The sequence below is a fragment of the Triticum urartu genome, chromosome 7A, assembly GCF_056163025.1.
Source record: "Triticum urartu cultivar PI428250 chromosome 7A, HENAU_Tu73, whole genome shotgun sequence".
NCBI lineage: Eukaryota > Viridiplantae > Streptophyta > Magnoliopsida > Poales > Poaceae > Triticum > Triticum urartu.
Genome location: NC_141879.1, coordinates 39,419,396 through 39,443,792, shown reverse-complemented (window position 1 = coordinate 39,443,792; position 24,397 = coordinate 39,419,396). Strand labels below are relative to the sequence as shown.

General features: G+C 49.8%; 1 pseudogene; it reads left to right on the top strand.

The window, feature by feature from the left end:
• The first annotated feature begins 22,015 nt into the window (after positions 1 to 22,015).
• Positions 22,016 to 23,718, top strand: LOC147957448 (tryptophan decarboxylase 1 pseudogene; annotated as a pseudogene).
• Positions 23,719 to 24,397: the final 679 nt, after the last annotated feature.

The window sequence follows — 24,397 nt, the reverse complement described above, 5'->3', positions numbered from 1 at the left end:
TGCAACGGAAGCAACCATGAACGTGTGAAGTAGAATGGAGGAGCCCATGAGCAATGTGATCAAGTAGCATGACCAGGAAATAGAAACAACATGAAGAAAATCACGATGCCTTCCATTTTTGCATGAAAAATACTATAACACTTTGATTTTGGTTGCGAGGCTTCTAGTGTCTAGCATTATTAATGGAACATTTTTTCTGTTTTGTAAAGTACAAAGCTTGCACTGATGTATTCCATAGAAGAATTAGTTCGTTATATGACCAGACACCACATCAAGTAAAAAAAACTTGTGGCACTAACAGCCATGCCTGACGACTCTTGTCTGGTCCTCCCGTTCTCCAATATGCACACATTTAACGTCCTTGCTCCATGGACCACTTCTGCATATACATGTTTTGACCCAAGAATCTACGTACAATTATACATTTAATAAAGTTACAAATAATGCAAATAGAAAGAACAAAGGTCAATTGTTATACGTATCACTTTTGCATCTTGCCATCGTGAAAAAGAATGGAATCAGCAAAAACTGTTGACGGTAGTAACAAAAACGCACACAGTTGCAGCAAAAAAACATCATCTCTCGCAGTCGCCACTGCCTCGTGAAGAATGGAAGTAGCAAAAGAAATCTTCAGTAGTAGCAAAAGACGACGATTGTTGCAACAAAACGTCGTCGCGGGGTCGCAGCTACCATGAATGATTGCAGCAAAAAAAGTTGCCGGTAGTAGCTTCATTCATCGAAGTATTGCAACATTCTTATTCGCTTGTTCCCAGCAGAACGTCGCGGCCGTCGACCTCTCTTTATAGCAAAATCTATAGACGATACTAGAAAATGGCGTTACAGGTTCCAGCAAAACAAAATGCCAGTAGCAACACGTGGCCCGCAGCGGTTGCAGCTTGTAAACAAAAAAAATCGTGGTCCCCTCCCTGAACAACAGCTCGCGGCCATGGCCGTGGATGCAGCACGCAAACACGCGAGTTCCAGCGACGAGAGAGACAGTTGCAGCATTTGTGGACTAGTGGTAAAAAAGCTCGCTGGGCATGCCCACGGGGGTTGCGGTGATGGAGGAGGAGTAGGCCATGACGACGAGCATCGGGAGAGGGGAGGATGAGTGTGGCCATGGTGGCACACATGAGGAGGGGGAGAGGAGTCCGCGACAGGAAGAAGAAGAAACGAAGCGGAAAAGCTGTATGTGTGGGCCCGCGAGAACGTGTGGCACGCTGGCGTTGGTGGGTGTGTGTGGCTCCACTACTAAGGAAAAGGCTAGCAGTAGCGCCGGTTTTAGGTATGTCAGTAGGGCTGCGTGGCGCGCTACTGATTCAGCGCTACAGCTAAAGTTTATCAGTAGCGTGTGCTTGCCCGCTCTACTACTATACGTGCTTAGCCATAGCGCTTTTGGTGCACAGCGCTACTGGTAGTTACTAGCAGTGCGCCTCCCTACCCGCGCTACTACTATTGTTGGGTATTTATTTTTTGTTTTATTTTGTATTCATGCGTCATTATACAAGTTTTCATACAGTAGCAATTTAGAGATTGTTTTTACATCAGAATGAGTTACTACATCATTGGGTGAAAGAACCGTGTATTAGTTTCAAGTGCTTGGATCCAAAGTGACCGTGTATACAAGTTCTTTCACCCAATGACATAATATCTCATCATCATCATCATATCATTAACAACTTATCATCATAATACATCATTGTCATATAACACCTCCTCATGATCATCATTTTTATCAATGAGACATCATATAGCAAGTTGGTCAGTAGTCATAATCACAACTCCTCCTCATCATCAACTCTAACACGTTGTACCACATAATAACACATTGTACCTAGGACCTACTTCTCTCTCATAGGACCTACTAGGTTCTCTTTGGTAAAATAGCACAAAACAAGATAGACCCTGACTCTCCATTATAGAGAATGGAGATTATCCTGTCTCCAATTCTTACCCTTCACCTAATGTTGCTTCCAAGTAGCTCCCTACGAGTGACCATACATTTTTTCCAATCTTTAATTGGCATGTCTTCATTGGTTTTAGAAATCCGATATGAACAGGAGTGATTCGTAGGATCACCTGGCTGTATATTCAAAACATCAAGGCGGCCTTTCTGAAACATCAGATGAGGCACACACTCCTGCGGGATTATCTGTTGAAAAAATAGTAATAACTTCGTAGTTAGCAGTGTAGTTCAGTTTTAGAAGAATTTATGCAAAAGATGCACAAATGTTGTAATACTAAAAATCTTACCATGACATCTCCATGGATGTTAGCATAGTTCAACACGTGCACTAGTGGCACATATTGACCATAATGTGGAGGAGTTTGAAAATAGATATTGTAGTTCTCAAGATCAGTACAAAATATGACCAGATGATTTTTCTCCTGATAAGTTAACTCAGAGCCATCGGTGTAGTAGGTTCTGTCTACCATCTTCCGCACATTCTTTGAAGAATGAAAATAAGCTGTCAATAGAAATAAGCTGTCAACTATTTTGAAATAAATAATATAAATTACTTAATAACTATGTTTGAGAAACTCACAGTGCGGGAGAATTGGAAGCGTATCAACAAAGACCCAAATGTCCAAATTGTCTTACTCGATGTCAGGATCACCAAGATCCATGGTGACAAGCATACCCTCTTGAAAATCATACATCTTACAAAGTGCTTCCCAATCCGGGCAACCAAAATGGAATATGCTCTCAAAATTATATAGATTTACCTCAAAATTCATATCATGATGGATCCTTGAATTTTCTTTGTTTCCATACACTCATGATCTTCAAAATCCATCCTCTCCAAGACATAGCGTCTTGCATGGCATGAGATAAGCTAGTCGAATTGAAAAGGACGAAAGTTACACGTTGAAGTAGTAGAAGTCGAGCTTAATTACGAAAAAAACACTTTGCGTCATAGAATACCGTTTCAACATCGAAGGCCTCCTGGAGCCTAATGCTGAAGCGCCGACCTTCTACCAAGTGAGGCCTGTCGCAGAAACCCCGATTGTCGCCGCACCAGGAGCACTCCGCGAGACTTTCGTCCGACGACATTTCCTATGTTCATAATTCAAATATTAAACTTCTAAAATTCAATATATGTAATACAAAAACTAAATTAGATCATTATTATTCAGCACGGGTTGACTATCGGTCCGTCGAGTCTTTTTTTTAAACTCTCAGCTCACGTGGTGTATATATTCGATCGTTGGTGATGGTCGCTCCTCCCTTCGTCCCCGAGTGCATTAAACCAATATATGATGCAGACTTTCTCCCTCACTCATTTTTTGATTGTCATGTATGGAGCCTCGATAGACTTAATGTCAACACGAAATGTCGTTTAATTATCTTTCTAGAAAATCCAGTTCACTCGATATTTTCTATATATTCTAGCACAAGTCATGCCAAAATTCACGGAAAAATCTGGCATGACCTTTGCTAAAAAAGGACGTATTGAGCGCCTGAAATTTGCCGGAACGGAAATTAATAAACACTCCGGCAAAACATAGGCCACTAGTGTTACCTGCAAAGATGGCCACTTGGGCAAGCACATGTCCTATTTGCATTCAAACTTGATGATCATTGCATTCAAACTTGATGGTCATTGCATTTCAATGGTTAAAAATATGAACAAAAACATTTCAAAATATCTTATAGGACTCATATTGACATGGAGATTTGGCTAGTCTCACCTCGTGGTCGGAGGGGGCCTGTGACGGGGATGACAGCGGCGACGACATGGAGATTTGGCTGCAAAAACAAAATAGTATTCAAAATAGTGCTCTCCAATTTGAGCATTCAAAATAAGAGTAATTCTCCAATTTGAGCATTCAATAAGCAAAACTAAATCATAAAATAAATTAGTATTCAAATTAGCATGCATTCAATAAGCAAAACTAAATCATCTCTTGCATCCGTACATCATCAAATATTATCACTAATACATCTCGAATAGTCTCATACATATATCCTCACTAATACAGGTAAAACCCTAGCGAACGACGGGTATCGGCCCGGGCGGTGGACACCCAAAGAGAAGGAACCATCACAGGATCATAGCTCCAGTGAGATCCCTGAAGAACCTGCCAGGTATTGGAGAACCTGCCCTCCAACGCAACCATGTAGCGACGGACGTGCTCGTCCTCCTCGCTGACAAGGTGACGTACCACCTCCACGGGGTCCTCAAGCCTCCACGCCGTCACTGGCCCACGCGACCGCCACCAAAGAAGGCTCGGGTCAATGGCGGACTGGCTCCTCACCAAGCTGCGCCTCCCGGAAGGTAGCACATCCCAGTACCAGCCCGGCGGAGCCCAGTCCCGGACATGGCCCCTCTAATCAGGCAGACCTCCTCCGCCGAGTCGATGACGAGGATGCAGGATAGGCATCGTCGACGTCGATGCGGGAATAATTGTTTTAACTAAAAAAGTAAACTAGTTCTATTAATTTTCGTACTAAAAATAAAATAGTTGTATTAATTCAACTAGTTCAGTTAAGCACTTACTAAAAATAAAAATAAACCAGTTTTTTTACTAAAAATAAACTAGTTCAACTAGTTCTATTAATTTTCTTACTAAAAATAAACTCGTTTTAATAATTCAACTAGTTCTTACTAAAAATAAACTAATTCAACTAGTTCTATTAATTTTCTTACTAATTCTATTAAACACTTACTAAAAAAGTAAAAAAACTAGTTAGATGAACTCTAAAATTTAACCCTAACTAATTTAATGAACTCTAAAATTTAGCCCTAACTAATTGGATGAACTCTAAAACTAATTCTATTTAACAACTACAGCCCTAATTAGCATCTAATTTGATGAACCCTAACTAATTAGATGAACTCTAAAATTTAACCCTAAGAACCCTAGCTAGGCAGAGGTAGGGGAGGAGGAGGAGGGCGTGCTCACCTAGGGCGCCGGCGGAGTTAGGGAGAGGGGCACGCGGCGTGGAGGTCGGGGACGGGGTCGGAATCGGGGCGGCGGGCGCACGTCGGAGGGTGGCGATGTAGGGGGGCGTCGAGGCCGGGGTCGGGGGCGGCGTCGACGGCGTGCGGAGGGCGACAGGAGAGCGCGCGGCGGCCAGGTGACGACGGCGGCGACAGCAGATGCGCGCGTGTTGGATTTGGGGGAAGTGTTCGTGGGGAAGAACCGCGCGTGGTTAAGTCAAAAGTAGCAGTAACGCGTTCGAGATAAAGCGCTACTGCTACATTAGCTATAGCTAAGTTAGCTGTAGCGCCGGATAGAAACAAGCGCTACTGCTAACTTAGCTATAGCGCCTGTCCAGAAAGCCCGCTGCTGCTACGCATTTCTTCTTTATTTATTTTTTTCATTTATTTTCATTCATATTTTCCTTTTTTTCCTTCCCCTTTTTCTATTTCTTTCATTTTCATTTACTTTTCTATATGTTTTTCATTTTATTTTCCTTTCCTTAGCAGTAGTGCTTCCTGTGTATAACACGCTACTACAACAATCTTAGCACTAGCGCGCTTTCCTTAGGCGTGCTACTACTATAGGTAGCCTGGCGAGAACAGTAAAGGGAATTGTAGTAGTAGCACTTCTGCTGTCAGACGCGCTACTGCTCGAACTTAGCTGCAGCGCGTTTAGGTTACACGCGCTAGTGGTAAATTGTAGTAGCGCTTCTTTTTATCCCGCACTACTGGTAAGTTTCTGTGTATAAGGTTTTCCCTAGTAGTGCTCGTGGGAGCGAGCGATGCAACCACATAAGCTTCCGACCGGGAAACGTTTCCCTTTGCATTCCTCCACAATAGAGAAAATTAGTCTCTTTCATCAAACTCCCTACACTAAAAGTGTTTGCTAAACTCCAACAGAAACTGACGCATCAGTTTGATTTACGATCGAAATTTTGTGTAAGTCTACTCGGAAGAGATAACCAAATCGTCCACTTCTCTATTCACTAGTTTCTTCTAATATCTCACTCATTAACGAATGACATATAATTAATCATGACCTTTTGCAAAGTCCTAACACTCATGACCTGACACCCCAAGTCTTGCTATATGGGCAAACCTGCAACAAGTCATCCTGTCCACTGATGCTATAAGCTCCTTATCTGGTGGTCTTCATCGAGTGTTAGGCTGCAAGGAGTAAGTATAGGAAAACTCAAAATTCCTTGGTAATTCATCTCTCGCGCGCGCGTGGAAAGAGAGAGAGAGATGAACAAAAGAGCCGTTTGATAAAGTCTAAACACCGTTGCAAAGATCCTTAGAATAGTTCAAAACTGATGCACAACATTGGATGGTTGCGAGCAATGAAAATGGTGGCTGCTAGGCGTGAACCGACAGATTTTCCCTCAAAATCAGTGAAAATCAGTCGGCTCGTTAGTCGTCGGATCTAACAGCTTAGATCGCAACTAAGCCCAAGTTGACCCGTCGTCCTCTCTAGTATTGAATCCTCAGTCGTTCATCGCCAGCGCACCCCGTCATCCTTCTCGTGCAGCCGTGCTGGCCACATAGCATCACCGCTCTGCCACAGGCCCCTCCGGTGGTCTCCCCCGCAACCCCTGGTGACTACTATAACCACCCCTGCCGGCGAGATCTGGGTCACAGCACCACACACGTGTGGCATTGCATCATCCGTTGGCAGCGAGATCCGGGTCGCAGCAGCACATGTGTTGCATTGCATTGCAGCTCCGCAAGCGGCAAGATCCGGGTCAAAGTAGCACGCCCGTTGCATTGCAGCTTCGCCCGGCGTGTTGAGTAACCTGATTGTATTAGAAAACATAAGTTAGACTATGAAATATTTTGGCTTGCCTTATACTCCAAATAGATCATGTACTCCTATATATATGCCCACAAGGCTCAAGCAATACATCAAACTATTCCACCAATCTTCCTCTCTTCCTTTTAACATGGTATCTATCGCAAGTCGATCCTAAACCCTAGCCGCCGCCGCTTCCGCACCAGCGCGCCGCCCCCGGCGCGGTCGTCCTCCATGACCACCGCCGGGGGCCGCGCCGCCCGTACCTAGGGTTCGTCCACCGGTCGTGTTGACTCGCTGCCCTAGAGAGTCTTTTCCGTGAGTCTTGCTCCGGGGTTTTCTCTCTCCCGTCGGTCATCTTGATCGCGCGGTTTCTTTTTGGTTTTTCGATCTATTTTTGATCGTTTTGCGTCGCCCATCGCCACCATCGACCCCGAGCGCCTCTACTTCGACCCTGGCGCGACTAGCCGGCCTCTCCTCCGACCCAACGGCCACGCGCGCAGAGGCGGCCTGCTAGGGCCAGCCGCCGTCCGCACATCGGTCCGCCCGTCGCCCTGCGTCGGCCGTCACCCTGCGCCGGCCATCACCGCCCTGCTCCGACCGGGACACCTGCATCGCCCCGACCCGGCGGCCTCGCGCATTACGACGGCCAATCATAGCCGTCGCTCGCGCCCGGCCCGCCCATCGATCCACGTCACCCGCCTCCGCCGCGTCTGCACGACAGCCCGGCAGTCTACCTCGCCGACCTCGTCCTCGGCTGCGTCAGGACAACTACGTTAGGCTCGTCGGCTGCCTCAACTTGGGCGCCGCTACTCCGTTGGTCGCTCGGGCCTTGCTGCCAGGGCGCTGGCGCTGCTTTGGCAGCCCGGTGCCGGTGCTGACAAGCTCGTCCGCACGACGTCCCACGTCGTCCGTCGTCGCCGGCCTCATCTCGGACTTCGCCGCCACCCTGCCTCCACTGAGCGACCTCCCGTGGTATGCGCCGCACCGTCTCCCTAGGCGCGGGAACGTCACCGTCCGCGCCGGTCTTTGTCACGCTGTCAGGGTTCTTCGTCTACTTCGAGCACCGCCGCCGCACTTTTAACCTAGCCGCCGCCGACGTCAGGCCGCCGCCGCCGCCGCTCTTCTTTGGTTGCCGCCGCCGCTACCTCCGTAGCCGCCGGAGCCGCCTGTCCACCCCCTTCATCTTCGTCCAGCACCAGCTCGTCGCCAGCATCGCCGTCATCTACCCAACCGCTTCATCTACCCTGACAAACCGCTGGCGACATTGGCCCCGCGCCGATTGGCGCCACAACCGTCGTCAAGTTCTTCTCTGCTGGCCCCTCCGACTTCTCCGACATGGCGTACAGCTCGTGTAGGTCCCTCGTCTACGCATGCTCGGTGCTGGCAACACCGATGCGTGCCTTCATCCATGACGTGTCCCCGAGCATGGCAAGCCTGGTCGGTGCTTCGTCAACTTCGTCTTCGTCCGTCTACGCATGCCCGGTGCTGGCAACATCGGTGTGTGCCTTCGTCCATGATGTGTCCCCGGACTTGGCAAACCCGCTGCGACGCGTCGTCAACAACATCTTCTCCCTGGCGCACCACTACTTCGACACCACTGCGCCCATGCTAACTCGGCGCCCCCTTGCACCCACGGCTCCACGACGACTTCCTCGACACCGGCCACCCCGACTCGACATCAACCACGACTTTCTTCACACGGCTACCTCGACCACGGCTCCACCACCCACGCTCTCAGCTACATCGACAAACGGCACAAAGGGCTACCGCCTGCTTGAGCAACCTCGTTGGTTTCCACTCCAGCCACGACTCCGCGATGCGTCAACCGTTACGACTGTGGGGGGATGTCCGTCGGCTTGCCTTCGGATTCTTCTCCAATCTCACCGTCTGCGTCGCTACCGTTGTGACTGCGGGGGGATGTTGAGTAACGTGATTGTATTAGGAAACATGGGTTAGACTAGGAAATATTCTGGCTTGCCTTGTACTCCAAGTAGATCATGTACTCCTATATATATGCCCACGAGGCTCAAGCAATACATCAAACTATTCCACCAATCTCCCTCTCTTCCTTCTAACACGGCGGCAAGATCCAGCTCGTAGCAGCACACACCTTGTATTGCAGCTCCTTCGTCATTGTTTTTTTGGGAAAAATCTGTTTATTTTTACCATGATTGAGAAAATATGTTTCTTGATAATAAGCGTATGTGCATGCGCATGCATATATAGGCATAGTAAATGACGTATGTTTTCTTCCATCGATACAGTAGTTACCTATCTACTAAGTCATACTTAAGTGAGAAACAGAGAATATTAGTACAGCTCTGGTTCGATGCTCACCTCTTTTCTTTTTTGAAAAGGAGGATATACCCCCGGCATCTGACCGACGCATGCAGTCATTTTATTAATTATTCACAATGATCATACAAAGTAATACTACATCAGTTCGCCTGAAGCCATCATCTGCTACTCCTATTCCCTTGATGAAGGTGTGCCAACGGTTCGATGCTCACCTAACTAATTGATATTTTAGTTTAACTCATGTGCAGTCAACGCAGTCGGGTGATTAATTCTGGCGGTAGAAACTAATCTTCTCACACACGTAATCTTCTACCCCTCTCACCAAACCTTCTCTCTCCTCACGGACATAATATTTTTCACCTATCTCCTTACTTCTTTTTGGGTTGCATAGGTCACCGGACCACTTTGGCAGAGGTTAGGGAGCAAAATACGGGGTGTTGGTGTTGAAGTTAAATGTCAAACTTATCTTTTATATACTGAGGTTCTGTTAACAAAAAGTAACTTGTTTGATAGTAGTTCGACTCCATATTTCCGGTATAACTGTTGCAACATAATTTACTTAAACGGCCATTTCTACTCGTTTCCTAAGAGAAGTAATCTATATCGTACTGAGAAAAGTAGGATGACGTACTTACTTTCACAAATCTAAACATTAGTCAACATCAAACACTCAATTCAGCTAGCTAGCAAAGTAATTCACGAAAGTAATCTCAATTGTTTTCACGAAATCACCTTTGCCCGATATGACCGACGATTTGAGAGGAATCAACCACACGCACGCGCACATGAAAATGGTTTCGGCGTAAGCGATGGAATTTCCATTGTGCACGTACGTCCAACTAGCTCTAGCTTGTTCCATGTGACATTGACCACAGGGACTTGCACGTACCACACGTCTTGAATTCTTTACTAAATGCAAGCTTCCACGCGTGCACTTTGGTAGGGCTCGCGACCAGGGCCCGTCCAACGCCCACACCGCCACGCCGCTTCCCGCATCCAGAAGTGCTATATATACCACACCCAACACCAACGACCAACTCCATTCACCACATCAAGCAGCAAAGCTATAGCACTACTTAGCGCACCTCTGCTTCTGCTTCTTGCTCTCCGGCAGCAAAGCAAAGCGAGCTAGCTGCACTTCATTAAGCCAACAACAAGCCTCACACCTCCTTTGCTCGGAACATCATCGAGGGTTAAGCCTCCTAAAAAATGGGTAGCTTGGACGCCAACCCAATCTCCTTCTCACTACCAGAATCGCCCCCTATGCCGTCGGCATAGCCCTGAGTCCCGTCGGGATAGGCCTATGCCGACGGCCCCCGTCGGCATAGGGCCGTCGGCAACATATGCGTCGGCACAGCCAGGGAGGCCGTCAGCATAGAAAAGCCGTCGGCATATATGATACGCCGACGGGGGCCGTACATCTATGCCGACGGCCCTGGTCGTCGGCAACTATCACGCCTAACGGCGGCCGCCGTCAAGTCTGCCCAACGAACGGTCGCCACGTGGCATCACTATGCCGACGGCCTAGCCATCGGCTTAGTCAAAAACTATGCCGACGGCTCGACCGTCGGCATAGGTGTGCCACATGGCGACCAGCCGCTGCTCTAGGACCAGGGCTATGCCGACGGCCTGGCCGTCGGCATAATGTGAAACTAAGCCGACGGCCAGGCCGTCGGCATAGTCCTTCATACAGAGCTCCCAGTAGCTGACACGTGGGCGCCTATGCCGACGGCCTAGCCGTCGGCACAGTTTTTAAACTAAGCCGACGGCTAGGCCGTCGGCATAGGCGCCCACGTGTCAGCTACTGGGAGCTCACGCTAGCCCTATGCCGACGGCCTAGCCGTCGGCATAGTTTGCTTTTGCTTTTTTTTTTTCTTTTTTCTGTTTGTTTTCAGATTAATTCAATTCAAATAGCAGCACATATCAGCAGATATATATGATGAGATAGACATATAAAACACAACGGGATATCATCCGGCACCATCACAACAATATATGCATAAGCATCATCACACACAAGTCTCTAAATGAACATCATCACAACCAACATAAGCATATAGAGAAGCACACAAGTCATCTAAATGATCATCACCACACACAAGTCATCTCAAGCATCATCACCACACAAGGATCATTGAGCACCGCGGAGGTCGTCACCGCCAAGACGGCCAAAGCCCAGGTCGTCACTGCTAGCGGCAGCGCTACCGCCAAGACCGCCTCCGCCTCCGCCTCCGTGGATCGGAGTGGTCGGGCTCCGTGTCTCCGGAGTGCTGCGAAGACCGCCGCCAATGGTAGATCCACATGTTCCCTGGATGTTGAAAAGACATATGCACGGGATATATGACTGTGTTGAAATGCATGACATGCTTTGGGTGAATAGATTGGGGATGAACTAACCGGCGAGGGGCCAGCGTTCTGTGCCACAAACTCCTCAAAGCTCATCAGCACTGGTTGTGCTGGAGGGCATTGTGCTGGGGGGACTAAGGACACCTGCCGGCCGCCATATCCTGAAAAGCCTGCTGCATCTGGCTATCCCTCTGCACTTGGTGTTCATAAAGCCTCTGATGCCACGCCATGGTCTCCTGACGTGTGTACTCCATGTAGGCCTACGGTATGACATGATGGAACTCATAAAACTACTAAATGCGGAAAATGAAGTGAGCAATGAAGATAAGAGGGAAAATACTTACAAATTGTTGCTCCTGAAAGAGGGACTGTGTACTGGTCACTGGCTGGCTCATGCGCTGGCTCAGGCTCGGGTCGATCCGACGAAGCTGTGTGTAGGAGATACTAGGAGTGATCACAACATCGAGAACCGCCTCCCGACCGTGCTCCTTGGGCCCCATGCTCACCACCGCCCTGTCGTCCAGAGGCGCCGCAATGGGGTCAGGTGTGTCAGGATGCAACTTCAGATACGCTTCGGAGTAGGCCTGCTTCCTCCCCGCGGTCTTCTTGCCGTAGTACTGGGGCTCGCCAGGCTTGGAGTCCCGCGTATGGGCGATCTCCCACGCCTGCATGTCTGAGAGCGGCCGCTTCAGTTTCTCCTCCTGCACCACCAAACAGAGATTAGTCATACATAAGAAAGTGATGGTAAATAGAAGAAGAAGAATGTTTAATGGGGTTAGTCATACATTAACTGCCTTGTGGAGATAGTGGTTTCGGTTTCCCTGAGCATGTACTCCCTCCGTCCCTCGGTTAGCCTTATTTTTGGTTCTCATAGCCGCCCAGGCTCCAGCCTCATCACACCAAAGATCCACCAATGCCGCCCAGGACTTGTCTTTTCCATAACACCAATTTGGACACACCTACATAATAAAAGCATAATGGCATGTAGGTGTGTCCAAATTGGTGTTATGGAAGCATAAAGCATAAAGCATGATGTACCACAAGGTAATGAAAGCATAATGAAAAATCTTTTATACTTACCGCCAAGAACTCGGGCCTCTCCAAGGTAATGGCCATCCTCCGTGCTTCTTCCTTGGTCATCTTCACACCAAGATAGTCGTGGTAGTATGTGGAGATGGCCACATAGCGCACCTCGTACTGCATCTGGCGGGCCTTCTTCTTGCATTGGCGCAGCACGATCTGGTCCGACCTAGCCCTGTGCTCTGGAAGAACTCGATAGAATGTCTACAATCATGCATGAAACAAGAATGGAAGAAGCCATGAGTTAAATCATTCATGAAACTAGAATGGACTTGTGCTTCTGAAGAGAACTCACCCAGAAAGTAGTGATCACGGCCTTGGCATGGGTCTCATGGTCCGCGTGGTGGGCCGCTACCCAGTGGTCCCAGCTCGTGGCCAAAACCCGACGGTCCGGCTGCCTGACTGGATCAGGACAGTACAACCCCGGCCAATATAACTTCAGCAAGACGGTGATGAGGCCGTTGGGAATACGGACCCCTTTAGAATATATCCAGTTGCTGCAAAAGAATGAACTATTAGCATGTGACAAGCAAAATAAATAACAACCGGAATAAGCATGTGACAAGCAAAATAATGAACCACTTACTCTTTTCCCGTGGGCTCAATGAGCCACTTCTGCTCCTCAGTAGCAGGAACCTGCTTTGGTAGCTTTGCGTTGCCACGCAGCCACCCCTTCTTGTCAACCCCCTTCCCGTCACCACCATCATCCCCGCCACCACCCTCCTCCTCGCCTGCCTCCCCCTCCCCAACCTCCTCCCCAACCTCCTCCTCCTTGCCTGCCTCCTCCTCCACCTCCTCCTCCTCCTCCACCACCACCTCCTCCTCCTCCTCCTCCCTAGAGTGTACCTCACTAGAGGAGGGTACCTCACTAGAGGAGGGCCTCGAAGACAACACCCCTAAGTCGGTAAGGGTGCGCTCTTTCTGGCCGCGACCCCCTGTAGTGGCTCTCCCCCCAGCACCTCGTCCTTTAGAGGCTCTCCCCCCCTCCCCCTCCTCCTCTAGGGGCACCTCTCCCTCGACCTCCCTGTGAGGAGTCATCGTCAAGTAGCCGAGGGGGAGGATTACGTGCTCGACCACTCCGACTAGGCAGGCCGACGACCTTGCGTAGGAAACCCACGCCGTCGGCCTTTCCCTTGCCCATGTTCCACGAACCTGCATTGAAAAGAGAAAAAGCAATTAGTAAATTAATGAAATGAAGGAAAAGGCATGATAATAAACACATTAATAAAAATGCATAAAAAGGCATATTCCTAAACTATAGAAAAAAAATACTTGAAACGTACATCTGCTAGAACCCATATGAATCATCACTGTTGTAACCTCTTTCTCGGTCCGTCTCATCATCACTATCAATCATATCATCTTCGTTGTCCTGCGGAGGTGGAGGCTCTTCCTCGTCGTCAGCGTCTTCGTTTAACTTTTCTAGCATAAGTATGTCATTTTCATTGACAATGGTCTCACCATCATTCTGTGCATCGTCGACGTTTGGGTCCACATCATCATCACCCAATGGTCTAGCGTCATCGTTTCTAACCACATCATCATCATCATCCAATGGTCTAGCGTCATCGTTTCTAACCACATCATCATCATCATCAGGTTGCTCTTGATAGAACACTCCCTCGTATGTCATGGGGTTAATGTTGTAGTAATCGTCTTCATTCGGGTCTGGTAGCTTACCATGTGGCGACACCTTGAACACAACTTCCCAACCCTTTAGATACACTTTCTGGCATGGGTAAGGCAGATAATATACTTGTGTAGCTTGGGTAGCCGCAATGAAGAGATCGGCTCCGGCATAGAGGGTTGATGGTTTAACTTTGACCAAACCAATGGAAGGCATATGTTTTACCCCCTCCCGCGGATCGAACCATCGGCATTTGAACACAGGCAGACTTAGGGTCTCACACCCCTGGCGGAATTTAACCTCGTATATATTTTGTACCCTTCCGTAGTAGTCTACTAAATTTTGACCGGGGGTGTACACTCCAGTATTTATAGTTTTGGGATCGGGGCGGCTGTTTTGGTGCTCCTCTGTATGGAAGCGATACCCATTCACATCATACTTTTTACATGTCATGACGGCAGGGTCAAAACCCATGGAAACCTATCTCAATTCATCATCCATAGATATGTTCGGATCTTTTCCCTACAAGTATAATGGAAATTGTTGCGTGCATTAGTTCGGTTAACTAATAAATGTTGAAGTAGGTATTTAATAGGGGAGTGTGGGAAATTACTTTCTCCATGAACCAAGCAACAAAATTTTTACGTCCAGGGTTTCCATGACGGAGAAGAGTAAGTGCCCCCGCCTCACTAGGAGGATTCACTCCCGTCCATTCCTCTTGAACGAAATCACTAAAAAAAGATAAGCGGTGTTAGACCGGGACTAAGTGAGCATGAAACATGATGATGTGGAAGACATAAAGGAATGGTGTAGTGGTATTACCTCATCCACACTTCCTCAACTTCCTTGATGTTGTGCAAGATATAGAACATGCGGTCCTCCCACTCTTGTCATGGCATGTTATAAGATTTTGAGGCCCCAGCCCTCCCACCTTGCGCGTTGAATAGATCGAGCCTGGGTTGATACTTGGGCTCTTCTATATTGTATCGAGGCACCTTGTTATGCAGATGGGGAACGTGGTCTGGATAGTATGATGTCCTGAGGTCTGACACATCCTCTAGGATAACTGCCTCAGCTATGGAAGCTTCAATCTTAGCTTTGTTTCCACATTTCCGTCGGAGATGCTTGTTCTGCCTCTCAGGGCCGTACTGCCAGCGATTTTGCACAGGGCCCCCCAACAATACCTCGTTCGCGAGGTGCAGAATGAGATGTGTCATCAGAGTAAAGAAGCCTGGCGGAAAGATCTTCTCTAGCTTGACTGTCAACTCCGGTGCCTTCTTATGCAATTTTTCAATCACCTCTTTACTTACTTCTTTAGCACAGAGCGTGCAGAAGAAATGGCTAAGCTCGGAAAGCACTCGCCAGACATGCTCGGGGACATATCCTCGAACCATCACCGGCATTATCCGCTCAATCCATACATGGTAGTCATGACTCTTCAGGCCGGTCACTTTGCCCGTTGAAAGATTGACTCCCTTACTTATATTCTATGCATAACCATCGGTGAACTTCAAAATTTGTTTCAGCCAGATAAGTACATCTTTTTTTTCTGGCGGTTTAAGGACAAAGTCAGCATCTGGCTTGAACCAGTTTTTTCGACCGCCTGTGGGGGGTTCATGTTCAGGCGTGGTCTATCACAAATTCTCTGTTGATCGTCTCTAGCTTTTACGTTATCCTTCGTCTTATCAGGAATGTTGAGGATCGTGTGGAAAAGGGACTCTGCCACATTCTTTTCGGTGTGCATCACATCAATATTGTAAGGAAGTTTGAGGTCCTTGAAATAGGGAAGCTGCGAGAAGGGGGTAATGTGCGTCCAGTTGTGCGTCTCACCATATCCCTCGAAGCCTTTGGCTTTGGCTTTGCCTTTGCCTTTCACTTTAGGCTTGAGAGCTTTTAGCTGAGCAAGAACATCTGCCCCCGAAAATGTTCGAATCTCGGTTACTTCATGAACAACCCGGCCTTTCATGAAGTTCTTCTTGTCTTCCCTGTCTGGATGGTCTGGAGGGAGGAACTGTCGATGCAGGTCAAAGGCTACATAATTGCCACCCTTACTCAGCCAAATCATTCGCAGAGCCTGCATGCACACTGGGCATGGCATCTTACCACTTGTACACCATCCGCAGAATAGAGCATAGCCGGGAAAGTCATGCATGCAATAGTGCAACCAAACTTTCATCAAGAAATTTCTCTGCAGATCCCGGTCGTATGTCAACCTCGAAAAGTACCAAGAATGGTGCAAAGCATCCACAGGCGGCTGCATAAACACACCCAATTGCTTCCCCGGGTAGTCAGGCCCCGGAATGATGAGCGACAAGAACATGGTCTTCCGTTGCATTAGGGCACTGGGAGGAAGATTGAGCGGAATTACAAACACAGGCCAGCAGCTGTATGGATTGGACGACATACCATATGGATTCAACCCATCACCTGATATGGCTATTCTGACATTCCCAGCCTCGGCTGCTTCCTCGGGGTATTCTTCATCGAATGACTTCCACGCTTCCCCTCCCGATGGATGTATGATTTTTTTCGGATTGTACCTTATACCTTCCTTGTGCCACTTCATCATTTTGGCAGACTCCTTCGTGATGAAAAGGTGCTGCAGTCTTTTTATAAAATCAAGATACCGAAGAACCTTAACGGGGATGGTTAGCTGCTTTTTCTCACCATCCTCACCGACCACCTCAATGTACCGAGACGAACCGCACTTCCTACAGTACTTGTCATCCGCATACTCGTGCCTAAACAAAAGGCAATTCTTCGGGCAAACATCTATTTTCTCATAATCCATAGAGAGTGCCTTCATGATTTTCTTTGTATCATACATGCTTTTCGGCAGTTCATGACCCTCAGGGAGGCTGTTAGCCCATACTCCCAGGAATGCTTCGAAGCATTTCTGGCTACAGCCGTACTCAGCCTTGACTGCAATCAGTTGCGAGATGGCATCCAGCTGAGATATTTTCGCACCCGCATAAAGAGGTTTCTTCGACGAGGCAAAGACCTCCAAGAAGGCCTTTGCGGTTGCCTCCGGCTCCTCCGGTTCATTCTCTGAAGGTGTCGCATTTGCCGTTTCTACAACAATGACATCATCTAGCATGTCCCTGACCCCGTCGTCCTCATATCCATCGATGTGTTGTCGCATCACCTCCTCTCTACCACGGTCCTGCTCGGCTATGTTTATCGGCGGCATGTCAAAGTTTGGCATATATCCGTGCGTGCGAAGGTGCTCACTCATGTCCGTCTGATTTCTACGGTGACATCTGGCACATCTCGCATAGGGGCATGGTGGGATAATTCTCATTGGACGACGGAATATCTCCTTCAAATACACATCGGTTTTCGCGATCCACTGTGATGTTACTCGATTCCGACGGATAAAACCACTGTACATCCACTAATTATCTGCCATCCTCTGCTTTTTTGCAACCCACACAACATAATTAAGGATTCACTTAAATTAATCACATCAAATTTTCAGTTTCTACCACGTTTAATCCACCTACATCTCTAATAGGTAAAGATGGGTCCTAATCCCACCCGAGGATGTGTAGATTGAGTAAGTTCTCCATTCTACCCCGTTCCGAGACAAAATTTCGGCAGCACCTCCCCGCTGTTCTCCAGATACACGTCTCGGCAAATAGCCGAGAGAATGTGCTCCGGAGAACAACGGGGAGGCGCCGCCGAAATCCTATCTCGGAACGGGGTAGAACATGGAGAACATACCCAATCTACACATCCTCAGGCTGTCCGTGGAAAACGCTGGACAATCCGAAAGAGCTGCGGTGATAAATATGCAATTAAATGCATATTTATCGATGCAAACCTTTCGGACGGGAGACGCCTAGGGTACGCCAGTTGACTTGAAAATGAAATCTAGTGACATGATTAAAAGAGCGTAGGAGGTGTAGGTGGATTCGTAGCTCACCCTCGGTTGTAGAGGAAGTAGTCGAACAGAGGAGGGACGATCCTTGACCAACAACTCTGATGACGATCACTCCACCGACATGAAACTCTACAAAACCTGCAAATTCCAACGCGACAAAAATTTAGAACATCACAACTCATAAAGCATATTCATCATCAACTCACAAATTTAGGTGCATTCATTTATTCTTGAATCATGTAGGGTTATTTCATCACATATTCATCATCATCATCACAACTAACAATATTAAATAAATATTCATCATCATCATCATCACAACTAACAATATCAACAATATATTCATCATCATTGTCTATTCATCATCATCATCGATTCATCTCATCGAACAAAAAATTTATCTATCTATATCTATATATCTAACAATCTATCTATCTAACAATCTATCTATCTATTGATCTATCTATCGATCTATCTATCTATATATCTAACAATCTATCTAAAAATAGAAAAAAAAAAGGTGGAGGTCTCACCGGAGCGGCAGGGCCGGGGCGAGGCGGAGCCAGGCAGGGCCGGGGCGAGGAGGCGACCGATGGGGCGACGCGGTGGTGGAGGGCGGGCTGGGGGCGAGGTGGCGGCCGGCGGGGCAGGGCAGGTCGGGGCGAGGTGGCGATCGGCGGGGCAACGACGCGGAGGAGGGGACGGAGCAACGCGGGTGGGGGGTCCGACGGAGGGGGGTGGAGATGGCGGCGGCGGAGAGGGCGTCCGACGGAGGGGGATGGAGATGGCAACGACGCGGAGGAGGGGGCGGAGGAGAGGGCGTCCGACAGAGGGGGGTGGAGATGGCGGCGGCGCGGCGCGGGTGGGTGGAGATGGCGGTGGCCGGTGGCGGGGCGAGCGGCTAGGGGGGCGTCGACGGCGCGGAGAGGGTGGCGGCGGTTGGCTGTCGAGGAGAGGGAGTTGGATCGGGGTGCGAGGAGAGAAACGAGTGGAGGAGGAGGGCCGGGTCGAGGATAAGGTGGCCCTATGCCGATGGCCAGGCCGTCGGCATAGGAGTGGTCCCACCTGACAGCGAGAGGGCCATCGAGTGGATAAGGGTGGCTCTATGCCGACGGCCAGGCCGTCGGCATAGATAGGAGGCCTATGCCGACGGCTATGCCGTAGGCATAGATGGCAACTACTTTTTTTAAAAAAAAATAGTCCCACCTCGCCGACGGAAAAGCAATTAGACCTGTTTAAATAGTTCACTAATTCAATTATTACATTTTTAGATTCTTAGTTTACCGTTTGTATGGGACCCGGTACCCCGCACCTGGAGGGGGGAAACGGACACTTGGGGCACAGCATGCCGTTGGGGCTGAGGTCTCACCAAAAATTATGAAAAAATACCATCGTTCCTATAGCACATGTGCCCGCGTCGTGCAAAAAAACTCATGATTTTATCGCGCTCCGAGTATTTAGTAATATTGACGCCGCATCGTTACCGCAGAATGTCTACTACCGTGTCATCGCCGTCCGTGAGGGGGGGGGGCACGCCCCGGAGATGCGTCCCGCCTCTTCGGACATGCCACCACACCACCCCGCATGTATGAGGGCCCGGTGCGACGCTCCGGTGGCATTGCTACCCCCCCCCCCCCCAGTGCCCCCGTCCCGCCTAACCCTGTAGCGTTTGACCACGGGATCTAGCCCTTTGACTTTGCACGGACGGGCTTTGACCAGTGGACCTCCCCACCCGGTTGTGTTAGGTCAGCCCATAGGAACACTTTGGAGCAACATCCGGGCCAGACCCACAGCAAGATCCCCTCCGTGTAGACCCCACGCGTCAGTTTCCCCCCTCCAGGTGCCGGCGGCGGCGCCGTCCGTGAGGGGGGGGCACACCCCGGACACGCGTGCCGGGCATTTGCAACCGCCACAACACTTCCAGACTCGTGAGAGGCCGCCTACGCAAGATTTGGCGGCATGCTAGCTCCCGGAGGCCGCCGGCCACAGCCGTAGACGCGCGAAGGGCAATCCGCATAGAGGGAATTTTTCGGATACTTCTCCATCACCAAAAATTATGAAAAAATACCATCGTTCCTATAGCACATGTGCCCGCGTCGTGCAAAAAAACTCATGATTTTATCGCGCTCCGAGTATTTAGTAATATTGACGCCGCATCGTTACCGCAGAACGTCTACTACCGTGTCATCGCCGTCCATGAGGGGGGGCCACGCCCCGGAGACGCGTCCCGCCTCTTCGGACATGCCACCACACCACCCCGCATGTATGAGGGCCCGGTGCGACGCTCCGGTGGCATTGCTACCCCCCCAGTGCCCCCGTCCCGCCTAACCCTGTAGCGTTTGACCACGGGATCTAGCCCTTTGACTTTGCACGGACGGGCTTTGACCAGTGGACCTCCCCACCCGGTTGTGTTAGGTCAGCCCATAGGAACATTTTGGAGCAACATTCGGGCCAGACCCACAGCAAGATCCCCTCCGTGTAGACCCCACGCGTACGTTTCCCCCCTCCAGGTGCCAGCGGCAGCGCCGTCCGTGAGGGGGGCACACCCCGGACACGCGTGCCGGGCGTTTGCAACCGCCACAACACTTCCAGACTCGTGAGAGGCCGCCTATGCAAGATTTGGCGGCATGCTAGCCCCCGGAGGCCGCCGGCCACAGCCGTAGACGCGCGAAGGGCAATCCGCGTAGAGGGAATTTTTCGGATACTTCTCCATCACCAAAAATTATGAAAAAATACCACCGTTCCTATAGCACATGTGCCCGCTCGTGCAAAAAAACTCATGATTTTATCGCGCTCCGAGTATTTAGTAATATTGACGCCGCATCGTTACCGCAGAACGTCTACTACCGTGTCATCGCCGTCCGTGAGGGGGGCCACGCCCTGGAGACGCGTCCCGCCTCTTCGGACATGCCACCACACCACCCCGCATGTATGAGGGCCCGGTGCGACGCTCCGGTGCCATTGCTACCCCCTAGTGCCCCCGTCCCGCCTAACCCTGTAGCGTTTGACCACGGGATCTAGCCCTTTGACTTTGCACGGACGGGCTTTGACCAGTGGACCTCCCCACCCGGTTGTGTTAGGTCAGCCCATAGGAACACTTTGGAGCAACATCCGGGCTAGACCCACAGCAAGATCCCGTCCGTGTAGACCCCACGCGTCCGTTTCCCCCCTCCAGGTGCCGGCGGCGGCGCCGTCCGTGAGGGGGGGCACACCCCGGAGCCCCAAGACGGGCGTCTACGCATGCATGAACACTTTCACATATGCATCGAGACCCGTGCGATATTTCGGTGACATAGCTACACCCCGAACCCCCCCCCCAACCAGAATTCCTTCCGTGTCGACCGTTTCCCCCCTCCGTGACACGGCGATAGCGACGTTCGTAATGGGGGGCAATCGATATACCATCGGGTTTGTTTTTTTAGATAAGGCATAATTATCCTATGCAAAAGCAAAAACTAAAATAAAGTAAAAATAACAAAACAAAGTAAAAATAAAAAATTAAGTAATGCCCACGTATGCCGACGGCAAGGCCGTCGGCATATATGTGCACATAGGGAGGTTGTCCCATGGATCGGTGACGTGGCGTGGCACAACGATCGATGACGTGGCGAAGGGGCCTATGCCGACGGCTGTGCCGTAGGCATACCTCTGCCATAGATAAATATAAAAATTAAGTAAAGTAAATATATGTCGACGGCAAGGCCGTCGGCATACCTGCGCACACATGGATCGATGACGTGGCGTGGCACACGGATCGTTGACGTGGCAGAGGGGCCTATGCCGACGGCTATGCCGTAGGCATACCTCTGCCAAAGATATGCCGACGGCCGCCGTCACCACTCGTCGGCGTAGGTTAAACACCGTCAAATGGTCAGCGCTGACCGGGCAGGTGGGCCCGTGCTATGCCGACGGCCTGGCCTATGCCGACGGGCCCCGTAGGCGTATCTCGGGCGGTCCCGACGGCCTCGTCTATGCCGACGGCCCCGTCGGCATAGATTGATTTATGCCGACGGCTTTCCTACGCCTACGGCCTATCCTTGGCCGTCGGCATATGTCCGGCGATGCCGACGGGGGTCGTCGGCATATATTTGGCCGTCGGCAACCCCAGTTTTTCTGGTAGTGTCTCCGCCTTCCCCGACGACAAGGCGGTGTTCGAGCCGCTCAACCCCGAAGATGTCCGTGCATACCTCCACAAGGCCGTCGACTTCATCTCTAACTACTACACCAACGTCGAGTCTATGCCGGTTCTGCCCAACGTGAAGCCGGGATACCTGCAAGACAAGCTGAGCGCGTCCCCGCCGACCCACTCCGCATCATTCGATGTCACCATGAAGGAGCTCAGGACCTCCGTTTTCCCCGGCATGACACACTGGGCTAGCCCCAATTTCTTCGCCTTCTTTCCCTCCACCAACAGCGCCGCTGCCATCGCCGGCGACCTCATCGCCTCTGCCATGAACACGGTCGGATTCACGTGGCAGGCCTCGCCCGCGGCCACTGAGATGGAGGTCCTCGCTCTGGACTGGCTTGCGCAGCTCCTGCATCTACCCACCACCTTCATGAACCGCACTAGCACTGGTCGTGGCACCGGCGGTGGCGTCATCCTCGGCACGACCAGCGAGGCAATGCTCGTCACACTAGTCGCCGCCCGTGATGCAGCTTTGCGTCGGAGTGGCTCCGTCGGCATGTCCCACATGACACGCTTGCTTGTCTATGCCGCCGACCAGACCCACTCCACATTCTTCAAGGCGTGCCGCCTCGCAGGCTTCGACCCCGCCAACATCCGCTCCATCCCTACCGGGTCTGAAACTGGGCTCGACCCAACCAAGCTTCTCGAGGTACTGCAAGCTGATGTCGACGCCGGTCTCGTGCCAACATATGTTTGTGCCACGATAGGCACCACTTCTTCCAACGCCGTCGACCCAGTGGGGGCCATCGCTGACATTGCCGCCATGTTCAATGCGTGGGTCCATGTTGATGCTGCTTACGCTGGCAGCGCGTGTATCTGCCCAGAGTTTCGCCACCATCTCGATGGCGTCGAGCACGTGGACTCCATTAGCATGAGCCCACACAAATGGCTTCTCACATGTCTTGATTGCACTTGTCTCTACGTCCGCGATGCTCACCGACTGAGTGACTCGTTGGAGACAAACCCGGAGTACCTCAAGAACGACGCTACCGAGTCTGGCGAGATCACAGATCTTAAGGACATGCAGGTTGGCGTTGGTCGACGCTTCCGTGGGCTCAAACTTTGGATGGTTATGCGCACCTATGGTACCACAAAGCTCCAAGAGCACATCCGTAGTGACGTCACCATGGCTAAGATGTTTGAAGATCTCGTCCATGCCGACAACAGGTTCGAGGTGGTCGTACCGAGGAACTTTGCTCTTGTATGCTTTAGGATCAAGCCAAGTGGATCCATGACAGAAGAGGATGCCGATGAGGCAAACCGTCAACTAATGGAGAAACTGAACAAGACTGGCCAGGTTTATCTTGCGCACACGGTGGTTGGTGACAAGTTCGTTCTCCGGTTCGCCGTTGGGTCGTCGCTTCAGGAAGAGAGATATGTGAGGAGTGCATGGGACCTCATCAAGAAGACTACAAGCACCATAATGGATTAAGCGGATTGACCTACTGTTACAGAAAGTTCCTGGAGCTGCACAGATCCCTATATTTAGGGCATTGATATTCTTTTTAATTTTTCTTTTTTTCTTTTTGTTCAATTCTGATTCTTATTTCGTTTTGTGATCTATGCCGGCCGAGGGTATATTTGTAGCATGCTGATACAAAAAAAAAGTGATTATAGACTGTAAAAGGGCTTATATTGAATGAACAAGAGCTATTGTTTTTATTTGTTACTGTACTCTGGTAGCGAATGAGAAATGCATGCCCACGCATCTCGATCAATTAAGAAATATATACGTTTCAGTCCGTGGGTCGTACGTTTCAAAATGCCAGACCGAAGCCATACAATTCCATCTCCATAGTCCAAATTGACCATCTACTTGCATGTCTGAATGGAGTTTGCACCGCAGCAAACCAGCAATAACACAGCAAATTAAAACACGGCCACACGGGGCGTGTGGCCAGAGTTTTGACACGGATGCAAGTAATTGACTGCCTGACTTAATTTGCGTCCAACGTTCCATGTGTCCAAATCTTCTTGATGTTATTGTGTCGCGCAGAAATCTCGATGTGAGATATTTGATATCTACATGCTGTTGCTCTGCATTGGGAGAGGATTTCTGGCACGCAAGTCTCAAGGCACCGAGTCCCTCGCGCAAGGTTTAGTTTTTGGCTTCTGATTTTCAAACTTTCATATCTTTTGAATGAAAAGTATGAATTAAATGTTGTTTTGATATTCGTGTTTCTTGTGATGAGGGCTTTCAAATAATATCCATTTTAAATATGTTTTGATGAACTTTGAAAATAAATATTAAGTTTCA